The sequence below is a fragment of the Dermacentor andersoni genome, chromosome 8 (assembly GCF_023375885.2).
Source record: "Dermacentor andersoni chromosome 8, qqDerAnde1_hic_scaffold, whole genome shotgun sequence".
In the NCBI taxonomy this organism is placed as follows: domain Eukaryota; kingdom Metazoa; phylum Arthropoda; class Arachnida; order Ixodida; family Ixodidae; genus Dermacentor; species Dermacentor andersoni.
The window spans coordinates 17787720-17814750 of NC_092821.1; the positions used below are offsets into that span (position 1 = coordinate 17787720).

Sequence of the window (27031 nt, forward strand, 5' to 3'; positions counted from 1 at the left end):
AGGTCATCCAGTGATGTTGTGCATGTCAGTAGGCTCAAGGCCCACTACAGTGCTTCCGAGCCAGGCCTTTAGTTGCACTGTGTTGGCACTTTCACCGATGAGGGTAGTGCTATGGACCAGTAGTTACGATGCAGAAGAGGCCAGCGGTGTGAAGACGATGATTAAAGGCTAGTTCGGGCTGTTGCTTTTTGGTGAAGTGCAGCATATTCATTATGTAAATATACGTGCATATAGCTTGTCTGCATTTTCCCGTGTAACAATATCATTGAATGCGAGCTCATACTTCTTCCAGTCTTCCAAATTTGCAGCTTCGTCTCAAGCAACACGGTGTTGTGCTCTGTCAGCACTATCATTTACAAACTGGTCTGTCTGCTGCTTTGGGCGGCTTCTACGGCAAACTTTCCACATTGTTTCCGCGCTCACTCAGAGAGAGAAATGGCGGAAAGGGGGGTGCCGAGGTGCCACTTCACCTTTCACTTATAGCCCTTTTTCTTTCACTCTCTCTATCTCTCTTCGGATCCATATGAAGTACCATTACATTATGAGTGGTGCAGATGCAATGCAGCTGGCGCATCTTGCGCCAAGCTGCGATGCTCTCCATGGCTTTGCGAGATGCACTGCGCGGAAATGGTGGCAGATTCGAAGTCTAATAAGGCAACCTTTCCACCCTGTCTTAACACTGTTCGTTTAAAGAAAACTTAGCAATGCAAATGTCAAGCACAGTCTGAAAACACCATCCAGAAGACATAACTGATGGTTGTGTCTAGCATGCTACGATAACATGTCATTATATATGGATTCTTAAAGCTAAGCTTTCCTTGCATGTTCATTCGAATTTTTTACTGCTGTTACTGCCTTATAAGCCGCTTCAGGCGATGGATGAAAGTGTGCATGTACGTGGCAGGAGCGACATAGAGAGGAAAGGTGATGCAAGAGGGTCGTTTCAATTTTTCCATTCTGCCGCATTTGCCAAACACCCTCTAGGTCATCACCAGATAAGCCTCGTGACAGCTGTAGTTATCCGTGAGGCCCCCAAAAATCACTGCAGAAACTGCAGCGCTTTTTACTCTTCTATTAATGTGCTAGTCCCGAGGGGAGATAGACAGAATGCAGAGGATGGGTAGAACCTACGCAGTTGGGAAACAAGTGAATAACAGCCTTGCCCTCTTCACTCACAGTTTCCATACAGAGTGGGGAGAGGAAGGTGGGAGAGGGAAAATGCGACATAAGAAAAAAAAAGACAGCACTTGCTCGCAAACTAAAGGTGCAATGCATTAAATTTCTGCTATATCTGAAATATAGACAACACGCATATTTGCCAAGTGGACAACTGGCGCGGCGTGCGTACATGCCAAGCTTCATTACATCACCGTAGGGTCTAGGCGACAAAAGAGAAGAAGCAGCATGTGAAATCAACCCTTCTAAGCTCGCAGCGGTAGCTTTGCGGCTATGGTCAAGGTCGCAGGTTCAATCCCGACTGCAGCAGCCGAATTTCGACCAGAGTGAAATGCAAAAACGCTTCTGCATTTAGATATAAGTGCACGTTAAAGAGACCCTGAAAGAATTTTGACAATTTTGTAGAAATGTACCGAGTCGTAAGAGTTGGCACTTGTGATAATTAAGTGAGAAAAAGCGGGTAATTTATTATAAGGTTTTAAAAGTGTACTATCACGCTCAGTATAATCTACAACACGCGACCCTTCGCCATGCGCTTTTGTGTTGTAGCTCATTCTGAGCGTGACTGTACATCACTACCAATCGCAGCACGCCACTCCTCCGAGTTTTCAACCTCCCCTGACCAAGTGACTTGAGGTGACCACATGACGCCAGTAGGGCGAGCTATCCGATTCGCTGCAGGGCGCATTATCGATACTTTTTCCAGCTCTATGGCGAACAAATGTGGTTTGTAATAGTTGAAATGTAAGTTATTTGGGTTCTACAAAAACGAAAGCACCAGAGAGGGAATGCACAAGGACAATTTATCGCTAAACTCAAGCACTTCCGGCATACAATAAATGCCTGCTTGTGTTACAACATGCTCCATTACGACGTGAGCTGCGCAGTCGTTATTGGTCTCGATCTGTGTTTTCGTGAGCAATACAGATTGCCCTTGGACTGTGGGCTGCAAACCTAGCGATTGGCAACATGTCACGCTGCAATTGCAATTCCTGCAGTTCCTCGGCAAGGCAAACATGTGAGCAAAGTGGCTGCAGCGCTCGTCGGTATCCAATCGGCACCAGGATCTGTGCATTTGCGGCCGTCACGTCACACTGACGGATTACCATATACCACAACAGTGTCTCGCATGTGCGACATTTCAAGTAAACCCAAGCACAAGCGGACTGGGCCTGGACGTTTTATGGGATGAGTGGAAGCGCAAATGTGAACACCCTGCATGGTGCAGGCACTTGGTGGCAGAGTGCTCAGCCACAGAACTAATATAGCAGTAACCAAGTGCATTGTATTTTCCTGCCGGTGTAAATTTTTGGTCGGAACTTAGCCATGAACATGTTTTCTAAATGTTTAAAATTTTTTAGGCTTGGTTACAGCAATATTAGCTCTTCGTTTCGCTGGTTAACCTCTGCACCACCAGTTGCTTGGACCATGTAGACCGATCAGGCCGCTCACATACGTCTAGGCTAAAACTCCTTCATTACAGCAATAGTAATATGGGGAGGGGCTTTGGTTTAGGCCTCCACCCACCCATCAAAGCATCCAGCTCACCTGTGGTTACCGGAATATCGGACACACTTGGTGCTGCAACAGAATGCTCACAACGTACACTGCTTCGATAGCTCGCGTTTGGAACCAACTGTCAGGCGGCTGGTAGAGAGGTTGTAGAGGCTTCGCACACTGGCTCCAAGACAACCAGAAGTAGACAACACGACGTCCCATCATGAGGCAAAGCCAGTGAAGGTGGAGCATAAGCCCAATCACTCGGCAAATGAGTTTAGTAGAAAATGCATGGCTATGAAGGAGGGTAACTTGTAATTGTCTGTAGCTCTCTTATTATGAGATGCTTCACACAAATTGTGGTACGAACGTTTACTGTACCCTATGTGTCTACAAAACTTGTTTGAACCATTAAAAAAAATTAAGCTGTGTTTTTACAAGCCAACACGGCGATCTGATTACAAGGCACACTGTAGTGGGAGAACACCCGGGGTTCTTCAACATGCAGCTAAAACATGGGAGTTCTCGAATTTTAATCCCATCAAAATGTAGCCAGGATTCAATCCCATGACCTCATGTGCAGCAGCCCAACATCATAGCCACTAAGCAACCACAGCGGGTCCTGAACCGTTTAAGCGACCCTTTAAAGAACACAAAGGTGTCAAAATCCGTTGTCTGCCACTATGGCGTGCTTCATAATCTGATTGTAGCATTGACACATACAACCCCATAATTATATTTATGTTTAACACACCTGCCATGATACAATGCGCCACGAGACGGAATGACAATACTCAACCCTCTTGTAAGTCATGAACAATGACGTAGAACTCCTCAAGAAATGGGTTCCTGTAGTAACGGAGGTGTGACCAAACTTTATCAAAGTTGTGCAATGTTAGCAAGCAAGAGTGCAAGCCCTAAAAGCCCTTGTTGGTAAGACTGCTGGCCAATTAGAGCATGAACTTGTGTGAAGAAAATGTGCAGGGACCATAGATGATGACTATCAATGTAAGCGAATAGCCTAAAGAAATGTGAACAAACAAAAGAACAAGCAAATAAAAGAACTCCAACCACCAACCATTACACACCTCCAACTAACAACGAAAATGGTCAAAAGAGCCAAAGAAATTCACTTCAAAAGATTTCCTTGCAGCCACACGTCCATGTCAGAATGAAATGCAGAGTACACCACACTGCTACACATAAAGTCCCGAGAATGTGGCAAGGTTTCAATAATATACCACAATAAGAATGGTTGCCGATCACAACTCAAACACCGAGACATCTAAGCATACCTGTAGGCTTGCAGAGCTATTTCTGATGCTGAAACAATTTAAGCGATTGTTTCGGCCGACTGGCATTTCCGATGTACAAGACCTGATCTATACTAACACTTTCGCCATTACTCACAGGCATCGCTTGTGGCGCAGCAACTGCATTGTACAGATAGACACAGTCTTATGACAATGAGTCAGACATAGAGGATGCAACTGGCAAGTGATAGTGCACCTGACACAAAAGAGGTTGAAAAGTAACAGTATTCCTACAAGGAAATTACTCACAGCTGCGGACGTTCGGTCACAGTTCACAGCACAATTATCTCTGTATGATTTATTGTCTCGGGGCAGATGGGCACAAATTTTCTGGGTTCTTCTACTGTTTCTTTTGTGATTGCATCAGGCACCAAGGGCCCTACAGTATTATAAGAGTTCTGGCCTAGACAATTTTATATGCGCATTTAATGGATTTTGGGAACCTCCAACAGGCAACTGGCCGGCCTTACTGGCCTAGATCTGAAAATGCCTTGCCACCTGTATAGCACAACAGTGATGGGGTGTCACGCATCACTCAAACGACATTTAATTCAATCTTCCTTTACTGCAGCAGCTCAAGTAAGAGAAGCATCAGCATGCCTTGAGCAAAAGAATATACATACCAGATTCTAGACTGAGCAACCAGCAGCAATCAGTGCTTGCAGCTAATTGTTGTCAACGGTGCAGAGTTAGGCTAGACCTTGACGGGCCCAACTAACATCAGCAGAAGCTGTAACGACAGCAGTAGCACAGTAAAACAAATTAGACAAATGACGGTACAACCATCCTGGGATATGTGCCTTGAGAACTTCACCGCGTAACTGTCGCAAAGTGAAAAAATGTGCCCCTCGCGAAACAAGGAAAAATTTTCTTTTAGCTGTAAACTCTCTAATGTGTAGCGTTCGTCCGGGTAGCTCGTAATAGATGTCCTAAAAACAGCAGACAAAATTAAGGCAGACAGACTACCTGTATACTATACCGTAATTGTTTCATCACAATGTCGACCATGGATGCAAAGTTACGCGCATGACATATTGTTACATGGCGGGAGACGTCTATTTAGAAGGCTCGGCACTAAAGCACTGGATGGAGCGAGGCCGCTACAGCAAAAAAAAAAGTTTTCACCCGATCCTTTTCTTCTTTGTGTGTACAAGCGTGCCGCTACAACATGAACAAAGAAAGCAACGGACGTAGGTATAATGAGCTGATTCGTGCACTTATCCATGTTTACCTTTGGAGGTGGTCGTGACAGCAGCAGGGAAGTTTGTTTACCTGCCCGCTCACCACGTGCGGAAACCCATAGAGTTTCCTACAAAAATTACTAGAGGCAACTCTGGCGCTAGTGTCTACGGGAGCTGCAATGGGAGTGGTTGTACCTAAAGCCCCTGCATCCACACGAGACGGTCATTTGAGGAATCGCCAGTCCACGGGATTGGCCAGTCGTTTCAGTGGGTGCGAGAGAGAAAATCTGGGGGCGTTTTGCGCCTGAAATTTCTCCCTTTGCCTAGGTACCACGGAGGAGCAGTTTCTTTGCTCGTTCTATGTGCGTTTGTCCCTAGGCGTGCCGGCATTTTGCCGTGTGTCGGCTGGCGATCCTTCACATCAATGTCTCCTTCCTTGACTAAGCTGCGCGGGCCGTGCGTCGTCTACAAGTTTTCCTCGTGCGTCTCCTTGGGTGTTGCTGGCGCAGTGCACTGGCGCGAACGATTGTTGTCGTTTGGTCAGTGGTCTCCCGTGAAGGCGAGTATGATATGGCGTTGCCCTGTCACTACCAGTGTCACACGTATACTTCTGATCGCGATCGGCGCCGATCCGGATTGAAATTCTCGACTGCGATTGGGTCTCTCGCTCATTTTGTCCAAAGGAGGCAATCACGACCGCGAAATTTGATCAGGATCGGGTGTGATCGCGATGAGCAGTGCGCCGGAACACAAGATACGCACACAGCGCACACTGTCAACAATTTCATTGCGAAAGCATTGCGACCTTTGAAGATTAGTGCATGGCACTAGTCACTTGATAGATATAGCATGTATTACATATATAGCAAAATATATAGCATCTTCACACTTTGCCCTGTGTGTGCGTTTTCGTTCCTTGCTTGTGCCCCTATCACACTGGTATCCTACCGTCCTCGCGAATTTTTCCATGCGTCGAACGCTTGGAGAGGGCTCAGTTGCGCGTTATTCAATTGCCATAATTTAAACTTTAAAATACTACTAACTTGTAGCGTGGGGTCTCTTTTTCACGTTTCTGTGTCTTCGTCCGCTTCCGCTGCTGCCTTAGTATGTCAAACGGCAAACTTCTGACTGCTGTTGCAGAAGTCTTAGCGTCACAAGTTGCCGGCTGGACGTAATAATATTTATATTAAGTCCGGCATGCTTAGGCCTCCGCCACGCTTAGGCCTCCGCCACTCCAATCTACGGGCCACCCTGCTTCCAGCTTTGACCTCCCCACTACCCCTTGGGTGCCCTGGGGATCCTGCGCCGCCTGCTTTATTATAACCTAAGGTCCTCTTCTGAGGCCTCCCGTAGCATGTGCCCTCTTGGAGCATTGCTTGTAAAAAATCCAATCTATCGTCGCGAGTTAAAAAGCGACCCGCGACTTATACAACACCAGTCAGAACTTTGCCTGTCGAACCAAGTCATTCTCACCGAATTATTTAAACGATTAAGCGACTTCTGTAGGTGTCGGTCAATGTCATATTAAGCCACTGGCAAATTTGTTCCCTTTACTGGACGGATCCTGCATCTCGGCACGCATTTTATAGCTGTGTATTCGTATAGATGTAGGAGTTTGGTCGGAGATCTCTATTAGTGCAGGCAGCATGCGCTAACACCATGTGGCAGATACTGCTTGATGATTTCTAGTATACCATACCTGTGCGCAGCTATCGTGTGCGCTACGGCCTTTATAAGTTACTTGACTCAGCCTAAGTTCCAGCTTTGCTCCGACACCACTTAAGTGCTGGTTTACCATGTCTGTGTGTCCACCCAGTTCTTTTAGCTGACAACGACTGCTGTCATCATTGATTTTCATTTTTCGTTGCCAGGATCGTGATCCCCGTCTTCACATTGCATTAGTACAAATAATAAGAAAACTTTGACTACTATTGTCACCACTTTTATTAAAGTTCAGGTCCCTGCAATAATGTGCATTTCACTGTTCAGCTACCCACAGCACAAGCTATTAAGCAGTTTTGTTCTATTGTGTGTCTATCATGAAAAACTAGCATCAACATACATAATTACGGACACTATGATTCAGTTATGCACTCAGCATCTCTGTAAACTTGCAACAATCACTCTCTCAGGCATAAAGCGCACTCTAAAGGGCCATCATAAAACAATATGTATGCATTTCTTTTATTGGGAGTTCTTCGAAAGTATATTTTTTTCACTGGAAGGTTGGTAACAATGAGCACCTCACCGTCATGGGCTAACAGTTTGGTGCAATGTCCCACTCATTATAAAACAAACGGTCCATTCTGTGTTATGGTTCTACCTACCTGTCTTCTACAAGCTGTGCATTCACATAAGAAAGAACTGTATATAATGATAGTGATGAAGCGGTGCATCTGAAATAACCTTTGACATCATCACAGGAACTTGAAAACACGTACCACATAGTGATAACTTTGATAATCCTTAATCATGTCTTATACATGGCTGGACATGTTTTCGTTCGCTTCTGGCCTTCCTTGGGTCACATGATATTTTCTGTACCTCACTATGGGACCTTGAAGCATAGGCATCTAAGGCTCTCACCTTAAAATAGAAGGACACAGAATTGATTGCTTCAATGTTGCTTACCATGAAAATGAACTACTTGTACTTTGTTTAATTTATTCACTTGAGAAATGTACATATAATACCATCCATGTTAACATAGCAGCATAGGTGGCGAATATGTGGGGGGCTCCGGGGCCCGAGCCCCCTCCGGAGATTTCCAGGGGGGGGGGGGGTGGCTGAGCCCCCCCACCCCAGGCGAAGCCAAAGCTTCCCTCCCCCTTCCCCCCACACACACCTAAAGTGCCAATACCAGTGCTTTGTCACCCAACATCATTTGAGGTTTCTTTTCACTTTCCTCGACCTTTTCCCTTAAAATTTTACTGAGGCTAATAGCTTACTGCATCCTTGTTGGCGCAGACTTGAACGGCTTTTAATTCATATTTTCGATTATTCCTGCAAAAAAAATTTAATTATGCGGTTTTATGTGCCGAAACCACGATCTCATTGTGAGGCACCCCTTAGTGGGGGACTCCGAAAACTTCGACCACGGGGGGCTCTTTAACATGTACCTAAATCTAAGTACATTGGTGTTTTCACATTTCGCCCCCATCGAAATGCGGCCGCTGTGGCCGGGATTGGATGTGGCGAGCTCGAGCTTAGCAGCCCAACACCATAGCCACAAAGCAATCACGGCGGGTCACTTTATTTCTTCAAGTCGTGACAATAGGGGGACGCGCCCATCAGAAGCACTCGCGGTGGCTGCCTCACCCATACTTTCTTACTTGAACATTATTTTAAATTTCCACTGTAAACATCATGCACATATACAATATATTTAAGTATACACACAGGACAAAATTTATAATATTTTTGAAAGAGATGGAGGTAGCCAATTAAGAATTAATTATAACGGTATGGATAGCCTGTGCCTAGAGAATGAATATGTTGTTGTATGCTCACGAAGCTTCAAATTGTTTTGAGTGGTTTTTTGATCATGAATAAAACCTAGACTTCAGTGACCCCTTCAGCAGACTCTTTTATCAACGGCGTGTGAAATGCACATAAATGTTGTGTGTCTCGGTATTGCTTCTCTTTACAGTAAACAATGTCAACAACTCATGAAAAAAAGAACATTTCTAATAATTTACAACATTTATTATGGATGGGAACATCGTCACTTACATTCAAACGTAAATATATACAGAGTGTCCCAATTAATTATAATGCACTAAGATTTAAAAAGAGCAATGCGTTACTCGAAGAAAACCGAGTGCATATTGTTTACAGTACATTGCAGTAGCTGCCAGTAATATTTTCGTTATAGAGATTTAATTTGATCATTGTAATTAATTATCTAAGTCAATATGTACTATCCTAATTATCAAATTATCAATGAGGCATCTGAAGGCACAGCCAAGAGACATCTGACTGCGATATTTTCAGCGACGTACTAATTGCGTACTAATTTTTTATGATAGATAAATAAACCCTGCGAAATATGGAGAATACCACGTGACTGTGCTCCCACCCGCATCATAAAGCAGCGCACTCGAACATGCTCCCTCTGAGTTGTCTAGGACGAAATAAAGGAAATAAAGAAAAACATTGTGATCGACCTAATGCCTTATCTGCCGCATCCCTGCCGAAGTAACACGTCTCGTTTGGCGTTACCTGGAAAAAAGTTGTGATAGCTGTTGTCTTAGCGTAGATAAAGTGCACGGATGCTTTTTTTTTTTTCCTACAGAACCTGTCACCACAAAAGTGAATTGACGTCAGTGCAAAGATTTAAAGGTGTGTTTTGTTCAATCCCATTTGCCATGTGTTTCTCTAATGAGCACCCGGTAAGCATGATCCTTGCCTTGGCATCTGCAAATGGCAACAAGAAAAAGACTGCAAATATGTATATCACTCATGGAAGTGTGGCGGTAGACCAAATGCATCGACTATCATCAGAAATTGTGAAAACCTGAGACAAACCGGCAGCTTCAACAAACCGGCGGAGGACTCCATCTTTGAGTCCTAGCCTTCGCAGGGATGTTCTAGCATTTATGGCCTCAAACCCTCATGCTAGCATGCGGGACATGGCCGCCCAGGTACCAATTTCCAAGTCGTCAGTTTGGAGAATTCTAAATGACAGCCTTTCACCCATCCCACCTTAACCAGCAACAATGCTTGGAAGATAGGGTCCCGTAGAATCGTTTATATTTCTCACAAAAGCCCATGAGTCACCGTACTTTTTGGGCTCCAAACACGCACCTTACCCTCCCCTTATATACGCTCGCGCTATCACCACGTCGACACCGACCCCTCCTGTACCCTCTGCCACCACCCCAAAGCCACTCTCGATCACATTCTTTTCCTCTGCCCGGCGGATCCTCCCCCGCGGGGCCTGGAGCACCTTACTACTTGGGAGGCTTGGGAGACCCTACTGCGCTCCGAGGACCCGGCCAAGCAAGCCATCGCCACAGGCCGGGCTGCCAGCGTCATGAGCCTCCGGGACATGAACGTTTGAGTGCAGTGGGACCGTGCGGGGGCCCAAGGACCTGCGTGTCCGCAACTCCCCTGTGTGCAATAAAGTTATCACTACCACCACCAGCATCATGTGCACAGATGAAGCCAATTTTCGCCGAAACGCCTAGGTACATTTGTATAATGCACACTAGTTGAGGGGCTCCAATCCATGATGTGTGAAGTGCAGTAGGCACCAGTACCAGTAGTCGCCCAAATTGTGGTTCGGAATTTATGCTGGTGCTATAATCGGTCCCATTTTCTTCGATCACATACTCACTGGACAGTGTTACATCAACAAAATCCTTGAAGGAGTGGTGGATGAGTTTCTCTGTGAAGTCCCGCTGTCACCTCTTCCGCTTCTGTGGTACCAGCAAGATGGGGCGCCCGCACACAGCAGCAGCCAAGCACGAAACTGGCTGGATGCGACTTTCAGTGCGCAATAGATTGGAAGGCACGGGCCTGTGAATTGGCCCGCTAGGTCATCTGACCTCTCTCCACTCGATTTCTTTCTTTGGGGTTATTTATGCGAATGGTCGTGCTTACGTAATTGAGATGGAGGTCAGATTAGTTCAAGGCAAGGATAACGGATGCCTGCCATAGAATTCCGGCGTCGGTCATCAAGAAAGCCACTAAAGATGTTTTATATTTAAAAGAGCGCCAAAAAACATGGACAAGGAAGGACACAGAACGAGCGCTGACTGCCGACAACACCTTTATTGAAGCATGCACAAATATGTACAATTCGCAATGGGCATAAAGAGAGTAAAAGAAGAAAGGGAAGGTGAGTCATCGTCGTTCAACTCCTGCTGCGCATGCGTCAATAACATTAAACTTGAGCAATGTTAGTGACATGTTAGTCGCACATTCAGCCACAAAAACTATAAACAAAAATAGTGACTTATTTCACTAAGCGTCCCTTAATTCATAGAATAAGGGTTCTCTCTTCTTTAACATGTCCAGCCTGCTCTATTGTTAGCGGCGGTATGGTGTACAATCTTTACAACGAAGTGACCAGTATTACGAACGATTTTGGAGGTCCCAGGCATTTTCTTATGTCTTTGACTGTACATGTCAATGCCCATCTATCTGTCACCCTGAAGGTCCAAGCCAAGTAAGTCCACTTGCTGAGTTTCTGTTACTGAGTAAGATGCATGCCAATGAACCAGCAATAAGTGCAACATTCTTTTTTCTCAAAGTATAGATCAGAAGTCACTTCTTGAAGCAAACCAGCTTGGTGCCTTTATACAAATGCTGCTTAGTCACTAAAAGTCGTACCATAACATGTTTGAGGAAAATCAATTAGAACATTGATGCTTTAATGCAGTGCTGCTGTGGTGCTTAACACTGCACTGTAAGTCAATTATAACGCAGCATTTTCTCATTCCAATTACAGTGGAATCTTGTTAATCCCATTGACTCCTGCTAAGATTGTGCAATTTTTCCTCCATGCAAGCATGGACTGATTTATCATCTGTTTGGGAGACAGTCTTAGTTTGTCCAGTGACCCACTGGGCTATGTGAATAATGTACACAATGATGCCATTTCAGACTTTTCTATCATCATGATGTCGATGGCACTGTCTGCAAGACTATCACCACTGTATTGCCCCTCTTCAGCGGGTAAGGCAGCAGCAGCACTAATAGGTGTGGTACCATGATAAAGCTTACTGCCTATGTTCTGACCATCCCTTCATAGCTTTATTGCCCACATAGTCAGTGCCTTAATTTTATTCCTACATATGCACAGGTGGTGTCCCAATCCTGTAGCCCTCTGGTGAATGGGGGTATTGAGATGGACCATCGCGCTATTAGACCAACTAAAAGTTCACAGGATAAAAATTGTAAACTTGGTCCCCCACTTGATGAATGGCTAACGTCATGAACTATTGTAGTGTTGATAGCTCAGATATGTTGAGATAATTGTTGCTCTTCAAAATGAAAATAACACATGACATTGCTGAACTGTGGCTGTTCGTCAACTCTTGATATTAAACAATAGAAAATCTTCTTACTGCCCTCAAATAGTTTGTGCGCGGTTTACAAGCTGGAACATACATTCAAAAAACTTTCTCCTCAAAACTTAATAACTGCTTCTCAGAATTAAAATATTGAAAATTGTTCATGGCAGAACAGCTCTTTTAGCATCATTTTGTGGAGTCTTGATAATAGCGATCCCTTGCTATTGAAAGTTGTAACATTCTTTTCATTAACATTGAAGTTTGAAAGCTTTCAAGTCCTCTTAAATAAAGAAAAAAAATAGGAGGCTTGGGACATATTGTGATATAGGGCCTATCCAGACATTTTTAAACTGCTGGAATAAGAAGTGAACATTCACGAATGTTTGTACTGAGAAAAAGGTACCGAGTTCCATTTATCTAAGCAGTGGTTCATACACACCTTTAACACCACCCCAGGAGGAGCCAGACACTGCCAAATTTTTTCCAATATACACCCCCCCTCCTTACTTTCTCCCGCACGCAAGAGATATTCGCCAAATGCCAGTTAGGTCGGAAGAGACAAAATAGAAAGGCGTCTTTTTGCGCCTCTTGTTCATCGAGCAATGTTTCAGAAAGAATGAGGACATACAAGGCACTGTTTCCAACTAAATTTTTTATCCAAGAAAACCAATATACAGTAAACTACCACTTGAATGTCACTTAAACAAATTATTCAGCTGTACAAACTTTTTTATATCCCCCATCGAAACACCATTCAACCCAATTCAAATGCCTTTCAGTTTAACAAAATTCAGTACAGTGGCATTTCAGTTCTGTGACCATATTCTGCTACATCATCATCATCATGATTTTTATTTTCACCACTGGATACAAGGTGAAAAAGGGAGAGCCGGAAAAAAGCCGAAATCTCTTCGGCTTGACAAAGCTCCGGTCTCCCAGACAGGCACGAAAGCGGCTGGTGTAGCAATACAATCACGCATAAAGTGTGGATATAAGAGTATTTATAAACACAAATACATATAGAAATTTTCATGTTATTACATAGAAACTAGTTATAATACAGTTGTGTCAAATGACTCCCAGTATACATATATAATCTGTTATCTTGCATATTATTATTTAACACAGACTCAGTCGCATATATCATAAAAATGCAAAAGCAATGTATGTATACATATATATACATATATACATACTTGAACGAAAAAACCAGTCAAAAACACAAAGGACAAGAGGAGAGGTTCACACCACAACGACTGGACTATCAACTGAGGTTTATTAGAATCGGTCTAGTCCCAGCAAGGCCAGCAGAGCATGCGCAACTGCATCATCGCTAATCACATAGCATGAAAAGACAAGACTCCTCTTGTCCTTTGTGCTTTTGACTGGTTTTTTCGTTCAAGTATGTACCAACTGGCCCAGATTTCAACCCTTCTATATACATACACACACATACATATATAAATATAACAAATTTCACAGAACTGTACAATAAACACAAGTTACCATCAGGAAATGTTCTTTTCTTTAGAAATTATTTTACATACTTGCAAATATATATGTGCATCTATGTTAAAAAAAAAATATCTGCATATAGGCTGCTGCTTTCACAACAGACATCTCGGCAACATAGCCCAGGGCGTCGTCACATCCTTGAATTTTAACAAACGCGAAGACGCCCTTTGCAGCATCCAGTTTACAACGCAGAACCCTGCCACGTAGTCCGGGCACAATCACTGCAGCGGAAACCTGGATTCTAGGAATAATAGTTACAAGTGTGAACGTATAAACACAACGAGAGTATATGATAAGTTCTGCGGAACTGTTAGAGCAGTTAACAATACACGTCTATAAGAACAAATCCAATATTTTAGTTTTGTTTAGAGATAACACATCAACATGTTGTTGGTTAAAATAGTTAGGTAGGGAAGGTAGTGTATGTTTAAGGCATTGGCAGCCATAATTAGTATGTGTGTGGTGCCTGTTGACGATATGAATATGCACTTCTAGTCTGTTGTAGAGTTGCCAGGGCTAGGAATGAATCGAGCTTTCGCAGCATAGCATTTCTATAGCTTAGTAATGTATTGAATTTATATATGTCACGGGCTCTAATTATTCTGTTTTGTTGGAAAAGCTCTTGCGTATGCTTGAAAAAAAGAAACTTTCGCTATCGCCCGAATTGCTTTCTTTTGAAGTATTTCCAGCATTTGAATATTTTGCGCTGTAGTGTTACCCCATATAAGTGAACAGTAACTGAGGTGTGAATGGAAAAGAGCATGATAAATGAGACGCTTAACTTTAAAAGGTAATGCACTTCTATTGCAATTTAACACACCAACAACTTTTCGTACCTTTGAGCAAACATGACTAACGTGTTCATTCCAAGACATACACACTGTGAATATTACGCCTACGGTTTTTATGGATGACGTAATGGTAATTTTATACGTACACCACACAATGTTATCTGGCAATGTAGTAGAACTTCCCGGAGCATGAAAAATAACGCATTTTGTTTTGGTTTCATTGTGGATGAGGCCGTTTGCCTTAGACCATGCTCGAAGTCCATAACAAACGGAGCTTGCTATAGGCGTTATTTCTTTTAAATCTTTACCTATAAAGAAAACAGAGCGATCATCTGCATACGCGACAAATTTACACATATCGCTCACTTGTACAATATCATTAATGTAATACAGGAAAAGTATCGGGCCAAGAATGCCAACTTGGGGCACACCCGCTGTCAAAGGTTTTATCTGCGATCTGTTCTCTATAATTTCAACAAACTGATGTCGGCTTTCTAAATAAGATCAGATAAGTTCAATTGTTATTCCTCGGAAGCCATATTTTTCCAGCTTTATCAGCAGCAATTTCTGGTTGACCCTATCAAAGGCTTTGCTGAAGTCTAAGTATAACCCTAAAGTCAGACATTTTTTTTTTCAGTGTTCTCTAGAATAAGCTCCTTCTGTATACTTAAAGCAGTTTCCGTAGACCGCTTTTTCTTAAACCCGTGTTGACAGTCGGTTAGCAGGCTATGTTTTTGCTTAAAATTATCAATACGAAAGTTAACAATTTTTTCGAGTCCCTTTGATAGCACAGGAAGTATAGATACTGGCCGATAATTGCCCATATTATTTTTGTCACCTCCTTTGTGAACTATTACTCTCACTACCTGCATATTACGCGGGAAAACTTCGGTTGACAGGGAAATATTAAAAATGTGCATTATTGCAGGTGCAAGTAAGTCTATGACGCACTTAATTGGCCTAATTTCTAAATCATCTAGGTCTCGACTATGGCTATTTTTCAAGGATGAAAATGTTGTAATCACCTCAGGGATGCTAGTAGGCTTTAGGAATAAAGATTCTTTTAATGAAGCGGCATGCATTGTATCATGAATGTTGTGATCTATGCATCCTACTTTAACAAAAAAGTTGTTAAAACTGTCCGCAAGTTCCGTACCATCTACAAGAGTGCCATCAATGTTCAACGTATCTGTTTGTGTATCGACTGACTTCCGATTTAGTGTTTCGTTTATTTTTTTTCCATACTTTTTCACTTCTGCTAGTACCTCCATGGGGTTGTTAGTTGAGTTTTCTTCTCTATTAGTTGCAGGTGTGCCTCATACAGTGTTTTCACTTTAACCTCCTTATTTGCCTTTCTTCACTCTCATTTCCACTTGATAATTTTGAACTTTAAGTGCCTACAACCCATATTAGGAAGTAGCCGCTAGCAACACTTGGGAAGCAATGTTCTTTTTTATTTTAAGCATGAATGACATTGTCATTCACTGTATTTTGTGTGAAGTGCACAAAGCATCACATGGCAATAATTGCTTTGTTAAAAGAACTGTAAAAGACCGACTGGCAAAAATTACTGCATATTTCACTTGGGATAGGTAAGTTGAAAACCCTGTATTTTTTTTTAGAATGCTTTTATTCCCAATTAGATGTTTTACTGGAAAACATTTTGCAGCAGAAATTATGTTCCTGTGTCGTTCTTCCAAAAGACATAGTGAAACTTGTGAGGCCACTTAGTGTCTGCAAAACTGAATGAATTGGTTTTATGTGCAAGATTAGATTGCCCAAATTATATAGAAATTTTTATGTTAATTATTAAGCTCAAGGATGTAATTAATGCTTTGAAACATTCGTTCTATGCTTCCATAAATGTAAATGTAAGCTTTCACACAGTGAACACACTAAATTAGAAATATGCCTGCTATCCATGCTTTTTGCGCGTTAAAGGAACTTGCATGCTTTTGCATGTTTAGGAAATTGCCTTTTATTCTGTTTATACGGCATAATTTTCTCATCTATACTAGTAGCTACAGTGTACTGAGGTTGAGTGCCAAGGCAAGGGACCCGGAAGTTTTACGGGAATAACTACCCAAAATTACTGTGGATGGATCTGGCAGAGGGAGCGGTTCAGGAAGCGCACTGAAACTTGGAAATTGATGTTCAGTGTGACCGCAGCATTCTGGAGTGAGGGTCTGTGCTGGAAGGAAACTATGATATATGTTAGCAACTAGTCAAACATTGTTTTAACCCCAATGAGTGCTTTTAATGGTGCATAATGGGAAAGGACAACCTGTGACATCGATGCGAGCCTTCCGACTCTAAAGTTTGCTCTATGCATTCCTCTGCGTCATTTCATCAATGGCAACAGAGCAGGCGTGTACCCAGTAATTTTTTTCAGGGGGGGGGGCAACCATAGGTCTCTTTCCTATGCAAATTAGGGGGGGGTACCTTTATTATACAAATATGAATAATGCCCACCATTCACCATAAAGACACATAAACCCGAAAAGAGAAATGAAATTAAGGTGCATCTCACAGGTAGGCCTGCGAAATGCACTTCTACTTTACATGGCAAACAAGGAACCACATCAAATGGACTCACGCTGGAAAGAACCACAGGAAGAACACTGCCAAGAACAAGTAAACAAGTGAAAATGTAAATTAAAGATTTCTATAGTAGAATACATAGCAACCATGGCACATGAACCACGCGGGGTTGTGTTACTTAGCCAGCCAATCACAAAAGCAAACAAAATCAACGTCATGTGGCCTTTTCAAGAATGCGTTGTGCTTGATAGATCCGGAGACCCTCCTGTTCTTGAAGAGCCTTTTCATTGGCGGAAGCAATGAGGTGTGCAACAGACACGGACAAAGTGTATGGAGTCTGAGCATTTCACTCTTCAAAAGTCTGCGGTACAGTTCATTTCACCGCTGAACCCGTTTTACTCATGAAACTTCACTGCCAACTGCACTGAAACTTGAAAACAAATAGTTGCAGCAAAGCAAGCATTTTATAATTTTCAGTTCAATAAAGAATTCGACTTTCGCCATTCTACTTTAATAGGCGAGGGAAAATGTATAAAATTACGCGCTAATAATTTTATTTCTGTGGTTACTGCCTTATTTGCCTAACAGGAAAAGTTTGAAGTATGAATTATTTGCAGCCTCACAGAGGAACAGTGGCTGGCAGTTATGAGGCCATGGGCGGCGCTTCGCTGCATACTTAGGTTGCATCCGACTATAGTTGCGTTTTTTGAATTACCTCTAGAAGAATTATAGAGAAATATATATTTGCGGAACAATCACATTTCTTTTAAATCCCTCGTTTACTGCTCTACCAAGTGCCAGAACTGACTCTTATTGTTATTTGGGAAGTTGTGTAACGATGCCAGGCCACCAGTCCTGTGCAACCACATAGAGCGCAGGACACTGGGGTTCTAGACATGCTGCACCCACCGTGAAAGGTTAGAAAAAAGCCCACATAAGCACAGCAGAGAAGTGGCAACATCAGGCGGTTTGACTGGTAACTGTAGAAGCGTCATTCAAGACACACGGAATTGTTCCCTACTTCTGGTGGCGTTTACTCTACTTCTTTTTTAAATAAAAAGATGTTTATCAATAATTATTTTCATAAACGGTTAAATTTGTTAATTTTTGCTTTATTTTCCTCTTTGGCTGTTGCCTTGGCTCTCTCCCTTAGTAGATTGTTTAATTTCTCAGCTCCTTGTGACTCTTGTTTCCAGTTGCCAATTTTGCACGAAAAGTGCTGTACAATTAGGGAAAAACCAGATGAGGTTACGCATGAGTCATATTGCTTATGGGTTTAAGGGTTATTGCAGGAGAGGGTTATAGCGCCGAAAAAACACAACACACAGCAAGCGAGACGGGACAGGCGCAACTTCCAACTGTTTATTCACCACGTATGCGAATGAATATAAGGTCAAACAAAGATGGGTAGCAAGAACCACACATGCGCACGAGGTTTTTACAAAAAGCGGATAAAGATAGGTGAGGTACACACGTATCTCACGCCCGTGTATCTAAAAAGGCAGTTTCATTCTTATAAATGGAGATAGATGGGGCGCTAACACAATCGCTACAGTTTCTTTGAATATAGTAGGCCTCCAACAGTTCACGGGCTGTCTGGTCCTTACTTCTGCTTAAAACCTTTGCTTCTTTCAGCCTTGCCACACACTTAATCTTCCTTTCTTCTCCGCAGGCTTTACAATGATGCGGCAGATGAAAACCAGTACCATTTTTTTTTTTTAAATCGCGATTATGTTCCGCTAATCGGTCATTAATGCAACGGCCGGTTTGTCCGATGTACTGCTTTCCACATGTGAGAGGTATCTGATATACGACACCCACGGCACATTTAACAAGTGGGGCTGCATGTCTCTTTTTACAGTCAGTTTTTTTTACCTTCTTGGGATCAGTTTTCACGCACAAGCCAGCCAGTTTCTTTGGGGCAGAAAAAACCACAGGAACCTTATATTTTGTCGCTACATGCTTCAAATTGTGCGCTACCTTATGGGTGTACGGGATGACAAGCGGTCTATTTTTGCTTTTGGGGACGTCATCTTGGTCGCCCCTCTTTGTACTTTCTTTTTTCAATTTTCTCAGCAAGGCTTCCGCTACTCCGGTTAAGATCGAGGTTGGAAAGCCTGCTTTTTCCAACTTCCGAATCTGGGTGTTAAAGCTTTCCTCTGCCTTATGGCAACAAGATTTCTTCAGCGACGCTTCCAGGCACATCTGAGCAATGGCGCGCTTTACTGTCTTTGAATGGGATGAATCATAAGGCATTAGTTCTTTTTGTGCGCGAGGGCGATACATCCAGCAAAAGCTTTGGTCATTAAGGGTGATGTCAATGTCTAAAAACTGCAATCTGTTGCCTTGGGCAAGCTCATGGGTGAAGTCTAAACCTTTTCCAAGTAGTTTAAAACCAGATAAAACTTCTTCCACTATTTGTGGGTAAGATGAGGAAACCTGTTTCTTTAAAATAATTAAAAAATCGTCAACGTATCTAAAAGTTTTCAGCACTTTGGCTTCGTCGAAAGTATCTGCCAGTGACCTGTTCATCTGCGCGAGAAAGATGTTACATAGCACTGGAGCGACGCAGGAACCAATGCAAATTCCTTTTTTCTGAACAAACAGCTAGTCTTCAAATAATACCACCGTGCAAGACAAGTAATACTCTAACAATGCCAAGAAATTCGCAACAGAAACACCGGCAGAGTTCTGGAAGGAAATCGCCCCATTCTTTTCAATGCACGACTGTACAGCGGCTAACAACTCAGTCTGTGGGATAGAATAGAACAGGTCAACAACGTCAATGGAAAACATATAACCTGAAGACTTATTGTCATTCAAAAATTTAACAACATCAAGAGAGTTCCTGCAAGAGAATGGGTCTTCGACATCTAACCCATTAAGTTGCCTTAGCAGGAAACCACTAACATGGCTCTGCCAAGCCCCTCTTTCACTCACGATACATCTGAACGGGATTCGTTCCTTATGGGTTTTTGCAGTGAAAAACACGTGCAAGCTAATTCCTTTACAAAGCTGAATACCTTTAGCAATTCTTTCCAAGCCAATACTTTCACACAGAGAAACCGCATTAGATTTCAGCTTCCCCAGCTTCATGAGCCTTCTCGTTGAACATACCAGACGGAATGATGACGAATCCGCCCTGCTTGTCCGCTTGGGTGAGTCGCAGCTTCTGGTCGGCGAAGAACTCGACGACTCTTTTGGTGGTCGACTCATGTCTAGCTCCGTTGATGGGCGCGGTCCTGTTGAGGCTGTCCACGCCATCTAGCAAGCACCTTTCCTGGTTCTCTGGGTCAGCTTTACCGGCAATCCTTCGATTCAAGGAAAGTAGCTCATGCCCTGGAATCCTAGGCTCAATGCTGTACTTCGGGCCCTTCCTAAGGATGGCAACTACATCATCCGGGATACTAGTACCCCCCAGAACCCTGAGCGCCATGCTGCTGTCTTGGTTTCTTCTTCAACACATTTTGTTAGTACCGGCAATGTCTTTTTCCACATGAATTCACTAGTTTGGGCGGCCAGCCGCCTGAAGGACTGAAGTTTCACGCCTGCAATGTTCACAAAGTTCTGGGAAAAACATATCCATTGCAGCCAATCGTACAGAAGACGTACCTGACGCCAGAGTTCTGCGCGTAAAATTCGGCATTGCGATTGTGTTAGCGCCCCATCTATCTCCATTTATAAGAATGAAACTGCCTTTTTAGATACACGGGCGTGAGATACGTGTGTACCTCACCTATCTTTATCCGCTTTTTGTAAAAACCTCGTGCGCATGTGTGGTTCTTGCTACCCATCTTTGTTTGACCTTATATTCATTCGCATACGTGGTGAATAAACAGTTGGAAGTTGCGCCTGTCCCGTCTCGCTTGCTGTGTGTTGTGTTTTTTCGGCGCTATAACCCTCTTCTGGAAACATGCAGCAACTAGCCCCCCAACAAGTATTACTCAGTTATTGCAGGGTTTCATGATTGACGTTGTTTCGCATTATTTTATTTTCCACTTTATCTAACCCATATCGCGGGTATATTGTTTCAGCTCGTCAGCGTTGCGGCGAGCCGCCACGCGAGAAAATAATGAAGCAAAGGGAGAAGTTAAATGCAATTGGTGTTTTCTCTGACTGCAACTCGTTCCACGAGCATACAGACCAGCTGACTAAGAAACGAATCCCTTTCCTGGTCCATGTATCAGTCTAAACAAAGAAGGTTGAACTAACGAAGCAACAGCGATGCACGTGACTGTTGAATAGATGGTGAAAACTAAAGGCATCTTGAATTCATCGCGCAGGCACCGAATCTATGAGGAAACTGGCCTTCACACCCCAAGAAATGCCGATAACTACTATCATCCAAAAGGAGTGAAAAAGGCAGCAAAATGGCAGCTCAATAGCTGTCAAATATCAAAATTCATTTGGCGATGCTTTAGGAATGTGTGAGGAGTGGTGGCGGGGAGGGGGCGGGCAGGGCTCCCACCACCTGGGTTCGTGCCTGCAAGAGAGGAATACTTAATGTGTTGGAAGAAGCTTAAATGGAACCTGGCCGTTACACAAGCAAAATAGTCTTGCAAATCACCAGATGCTAACTGTGAAGGCCTGCAGTTACCATGCTGATGGTGCAAAAGAAGCTGACAAGAATTAAAATCAGAAGGAGACAAGGTAGCTATGAATCTTGAGAATTTTTAGCTCTGCTCATGTTTTTTGTAAGCACTGCCGGCATTTCAATTTTTTTTTTTCTCTGGACCCGTGTTATTGCATTTCCTTTATATACCAACAAGCATATGAGCAAATCTTTTTGCAATATTCTCACTTAAACTTTCTACAGTTATTCTTAACATAGTTGGTTATTCAATGAACTGCCAAGATCGTATGACTTTTTATAGGACTCCATTTTATAGAAAGGCATATTTATCGGAAGAGCACATCTTTATGATGCTGGATGGTGGTGACATGCTTAACGGACGCAGGAGAACAGTTCATTACAAATGCGGTGGAGTATGAAATAGTTTTGATAGGCAAGCACTGTTATTGTACATGTCTATAAACTAGGTTTTACTGTATTTCTTTTTCTTTCTTTTTTGCACAATATGCCTAATGACAATTCTTTATTTCAGTAGACTCTGTTTCTATGCTGAAGTGCATGGAACTGCTACACTCAACCTTTCGGTTGTATTTTGACCCCAAACAATAATCATCATCTGTGTCGCCCGTATTTCCTTTCTTTAACACTGCGAGCTCGGTACTTCCTAGTCACCAACGGATGCGCATTATAAGCTTGACAAAGCATTCTCGACAGGAAACCGCAGAGTTTTCAAGGGAGGAAACGCAAGCAATGCAGACGACGACTATCGTTATGGGACAAGATAAGCTCCAAAGGGTGTAAACTTTTTTTAAGAGAGTAGACCTGTGTCACACGGCCACTTTCGATCTCGATCAAGTCCCATCCGCATCGAAATTCACTACCCCGATGGCTTCCCTCCCGCAGATGCCTCAAAGGAGCCATTCACGACTGAGAAATTCTATCCCGATCGAAAGTGTGTCCTACACTCCAAAGGGTGTAACTTTGCCTGAGAGTGTAAGCTCTAAGAAAAGTTTACACCCTTTGGAGTGTATATTTGCCACAACAATAATTGTCATCTGTCTTGCCCGCATTTCCTTGAAAACACTGCGCTCGTTACTTTCCTGTTGGGAATGCTATGTCATGCTGATAACGTGCATGCTGTTCGTTACTGGAAAGTACCGGGCTCGCCGCGTTAAAGAAAGGAAATACGTACAAAACAAATGACGATTATCGTTGTGTGGCAAATATACACCCCAAAGGGTGCAACTGTTTTTAGAGTGTAAGAGTGACGATTATTGTTGTGTGGCAGAGATAACCCTTTGGAGCGTACCTCTGCCACACAACGATAATCGTCATCTGCCTTGCTTGCGTTTCCTTTCTTCAAAGCGCCGCGCCCGCTACTTTCCAGTCGGGAATGCCATGTCATTCTGATAACGCGCATGCCGTTCGTTACTGGAAAGTACCGGGCTCACTGCGTTAAAGACAGGAAATGCTGACAAGACAGATGACGATTATCGTTGTGACAAAAGGGTGTAATTATGCTTAAGAGTGTATGCTAGCCACCATACCTTTACGATAAACATATCTTCTCTGTAAAAAAAAAGTTTAACAGCGATTTTTAGTAAAAAAAAGTTAAGTTCGTCTGGCAACAACAACAAAAAAGTCGCTTCCAAAGATTGTGCGCATCTATAGCCAAGCCGATCCATGCCTAAAACTTCCCAAAATGGCCGACTGCATCGTCAACATCGTTAATACACACTAAGCGTGCACTTCATTTTTCCCTGCATTGGAAATGCAAGCGGTTAATTTCGCCGAATGAACTGTCTCGATGCTTTACAGCGCCCGTCTCGTGCTTCTGAAAAGAGCTTGCGGTATTGGCGTGAACAGAGAGGCAAGTGGACGTCTTTATTCTACAGTTATTGAACCGTTACTTATCGATACATCTTGAAGTTAGTCTACAAGCTGTCGTTAAAAGTTCCGTCTTTCAGTAGACCTTGTGTAGCGTACTCTCAGATCAATGCGAAATTCTTGACTGCGTTCTCGAGTTTTGTTTAACGGTAATGAGAAGGAGTTAGATAATGCACAGAGGCAAGGTTTTGTCTGGTCCTGCAGAAGTCCCAGGTGCTTTTTCCGCCGCGTACACTGTCGCAATCGTTACACGTCTGAGGAACCAGACTGGCGGCGCATAGGTAAAGCCGGCTGCCAGTGCAAGCCACAGTCCCCTACCTTGTCGCTATAAAGAGGAAATTTGCGCGTGTACTAAGTGTACGCAACGTTTGTTTGTTTAGTATAATTTGGCGGTGCCTCCAGCAGACAAAATGTGGATCCCGTACTGCTCCGTCGGTTTGGGCTCGGCAATGCCTCCGCGTTATGGTGTCAAGATAGGCTTCTAGACACCATATCCGCGTGGCGGGCGCGTTTAAAAGGAAGCTTTAGCTCGGGTGTTCCGATCTAAATACATGTAAACGGAGTATTCGTTTTTCTCGGCAACCACTGCACCAAATTTGACGAGGTTCGTTACATTTAAAACAAAAGCTTAGAATCTAGAATTTCTGCATGGTACACAAAAGCCAAGCGGGGCATGGTGCTTTCAGTGCCAATTTTTTATAAAACGTAGTTTTCCATTATAAAGGGGACTGTAATGCGATGTCTTGAAGTAAGGGGTTGTCTTATATTAAGAGTCAACTTATGTTTCAATATGAACGAAATTTCTTTTAACGAAATTTACCCCTGCTGTTTAGTTCCATATTGTGCGTAGAAGCAACAGTGCGTGCACATTCAGCTGCTCAGTTTCTCTTCAATGCTGCTCTCATTTTGTAGAGTTCATCACATGTGCATTTGCAACACATTGGCGGAGGCAATACGAACTGCATTTCTCGCTAGCTGGACAAATCGGAATGGCAATGCATCTTGGAGAACAAGACTCGAATTGTGAAAGTCTGGTGGTAAGTCTGAAGTAATATATTTTCATTTATATTTGGTGTTAACTTTCCATCGCAAACTTTCTATCCTATTGAAGAAACATTTAGCCCCCTGTTTGGCCTGTTTTTTTAGGGCCTTTGATCAGGCCCCCTAGCAAGTTTTAGTTTACACTGCAATTTAAAGCTTCTTGAGACCCGAATACAGCCATGGGACATAATTACTTTTCAAGGTGATTATTGCCTCCTGGCATGTTACGAACATGAAAGATGTTATTTTTTTTAATAATAACATAGTCTTAAATAACTGGCATCCTTTTTAAATATCACAGTCACGTAGGCAGGCTAAGAGCTGCATCTCCAACAAGTAAACATCTCATGTTCGCTATGGTAAAAACTGCATTTCATTGCCTGAACGCAGAGGTGAAGATGGAGAGATGGAGTTATGTGTAGTAGACTGTTACTTTGCTGCTGCATCCTGGATTTTCATGCATTAATGAGGAATTCAACAGACTTCAAGGTTGCTTCCTGCTGTCTGTGACAATGCAGAGGTCTAGGTCAATTTAGAGTGAAATTTCTTGAAAGTAGATGAGAAGAATATGAGTGAACCACTTTTGACAGTTCCACATGCATTGGACTTCATATCCACAATGAATGTTTTGAGTAATGACTTCAGACTTCTCGCATTGCTTTACCGAAATAATCTTTTAAACTACTTTATTATTAGAGGAGACAGAAGAAATTGAATGCCCTCTTACTATACCACCATGAGGTGAGCATGACTGCCAACAGAGACACTCTCTCGCTCTGCCTGGAGTAGCATCCGCAAGCGACGTTCCTTCCTTGCCTTGTCACATACTTGAGCCGAAGAACCACATCGGGTTCACGTGACTAGCACCACCCATTTTTTTTTTCTTATCCAGTTTTGTTGCGTGGCACATTTTCCACCATGGCATTGCGCATTCTGAATTGGGCGATTTACTGAAGTAATGCGTCATGGTGAGCGACACTTTTAAGACTGTGTTTTGCGTCGCACTGCTTGTTTGTGTTGCCTTGACTCTGGCTGGGTGTGGCACTTTCTCGAGAGGGAGGAAAGTGGTGTTTCATTTGAAATTTCAGCTGTCTGTATGACATGGACAGATTTGTCATGAATACCCGTGTCATGTGCTGTAAGGCTGTAAACTTAAGAACAGCATTAAATATGTTCTATTAGTGGTGAATGCAACGCATACTTATCTTTTGCGCTCAAAGAAAATGTGAACAGTGTACAGTGCTCCCACTTCTGCGTCAGTCTGATAAAAAGGCCAACAAAGAGTGATACTGCACTAAATCAAGTATCTTGAAATTTGTAGACATACTAGGGATGCTTCTGCAGCAGACATGATTGACCAGAGAGGTTAACAATGTACAGCTGCTTGCGGTGACCAAATGCACAGCACCATCAGCTTTGTGCCATGCTATAATTCTATCAAAACTGCCTAAAATTCTTGCAGCTTTTTAGGAAAGGATTAGTGGCACATAACAGTGTGCCTTGTTTTTCCAGTTTTTTTTAATGTATATTTTGCTCCCACGTAGCTGATGCGACTCAAAGGTTTATAGTCCTGAAAGCTTGTTTGCTTTGTTATGAATGTTACCAAAAACTTACGTGTTCAAGCTTACCCCTGCCCACACCGAGCGCAGACCCAGTGAGTTTATTTAGTATAGAAAGCTAAAACAATGTAGTGGCAGCACTATTGTTATGAATCTGTCGTAATGATAGATGTTGTTGATTTTATGTATTGCTTGTTTTCATCACTCAGGATATCACCCAAAATGCTAGGAGGTGAAAAAAAAAGATGTATATAATGTTCACAAGATATGGTTATGTGATGAGTAGGGACTGGGTGGTGGCAGCCGATTGAGGGAACGAGCTCGCCTGCGGATCTTGCAACCACAAGAGAGAGGTTCAAGTAGATTTTATCGCATTAAAGTGCAACAAGTGACTAGAAAAAAAAAAGCCTGAGCATGTCATCAAAAGATACCGTTGGGAACAAAAGTCTATGGATCTACACGCACCATGAAATACCCAATTTTTTTTCTTACTTGCCATGTTGGCATACGCTGGTCCACAGTAAAGTTGCAGAATGGGGCAGGGCCCTCCATTTCATTCCTACTTGACAGAGTTGAGATCTCTTAATTCCACTCTTTTTAACTCCCCAGAATGCGAAGAGTTGTACCATTCCTCCAACTTTAAATGAAATTCTTACTATAGTTGTTTACTAGCTGTGCCTTACAACAAAAAATTTATTTTTGAAGTTCTAACAACATTGCAAATAATGTTATACTTTTTTCACGAGAACAAATTCGCTTTGTGACCTTTTACTTTTGCAGTACGTTGCTAGCTGTATAATCTCTCTCAAATCTACTCTTTTTGACGGTACATACATGTTACCTGCGCAAGTTTAATTCATGAATAAATAATGTGATTGCAGAATATATTCAGTAATGTTAATCTATAATGGCATCAGTTGGGCAGATGTAGTTGGAAT

The 27031-nt window shown here is 42.8% G+C and overlaps 1 long non-coding RNA gene across 1 annotated transcript in view; it reads left to right on the top strand.

Moving 5' to 3' along the window:
* The first annotated feature begins 5545 nt into the window (after positions 1 to 5545).
* The window catches only part of LOC140219770 (uncharacterized), a 43034-nt gene continuing 21548 nt past the window's right edge, over positions 5546 to 27031 (top strand). Inside the window, exon 1 of the long non-coding RNA XR_011895949.1 lies at positions 5546 to 5726. This is a non-coding gene — a long non-coding RNA (uncharacterized lncRNA). The remainder of the gene's footprint in view (positions 5727 to 27031) is intronic.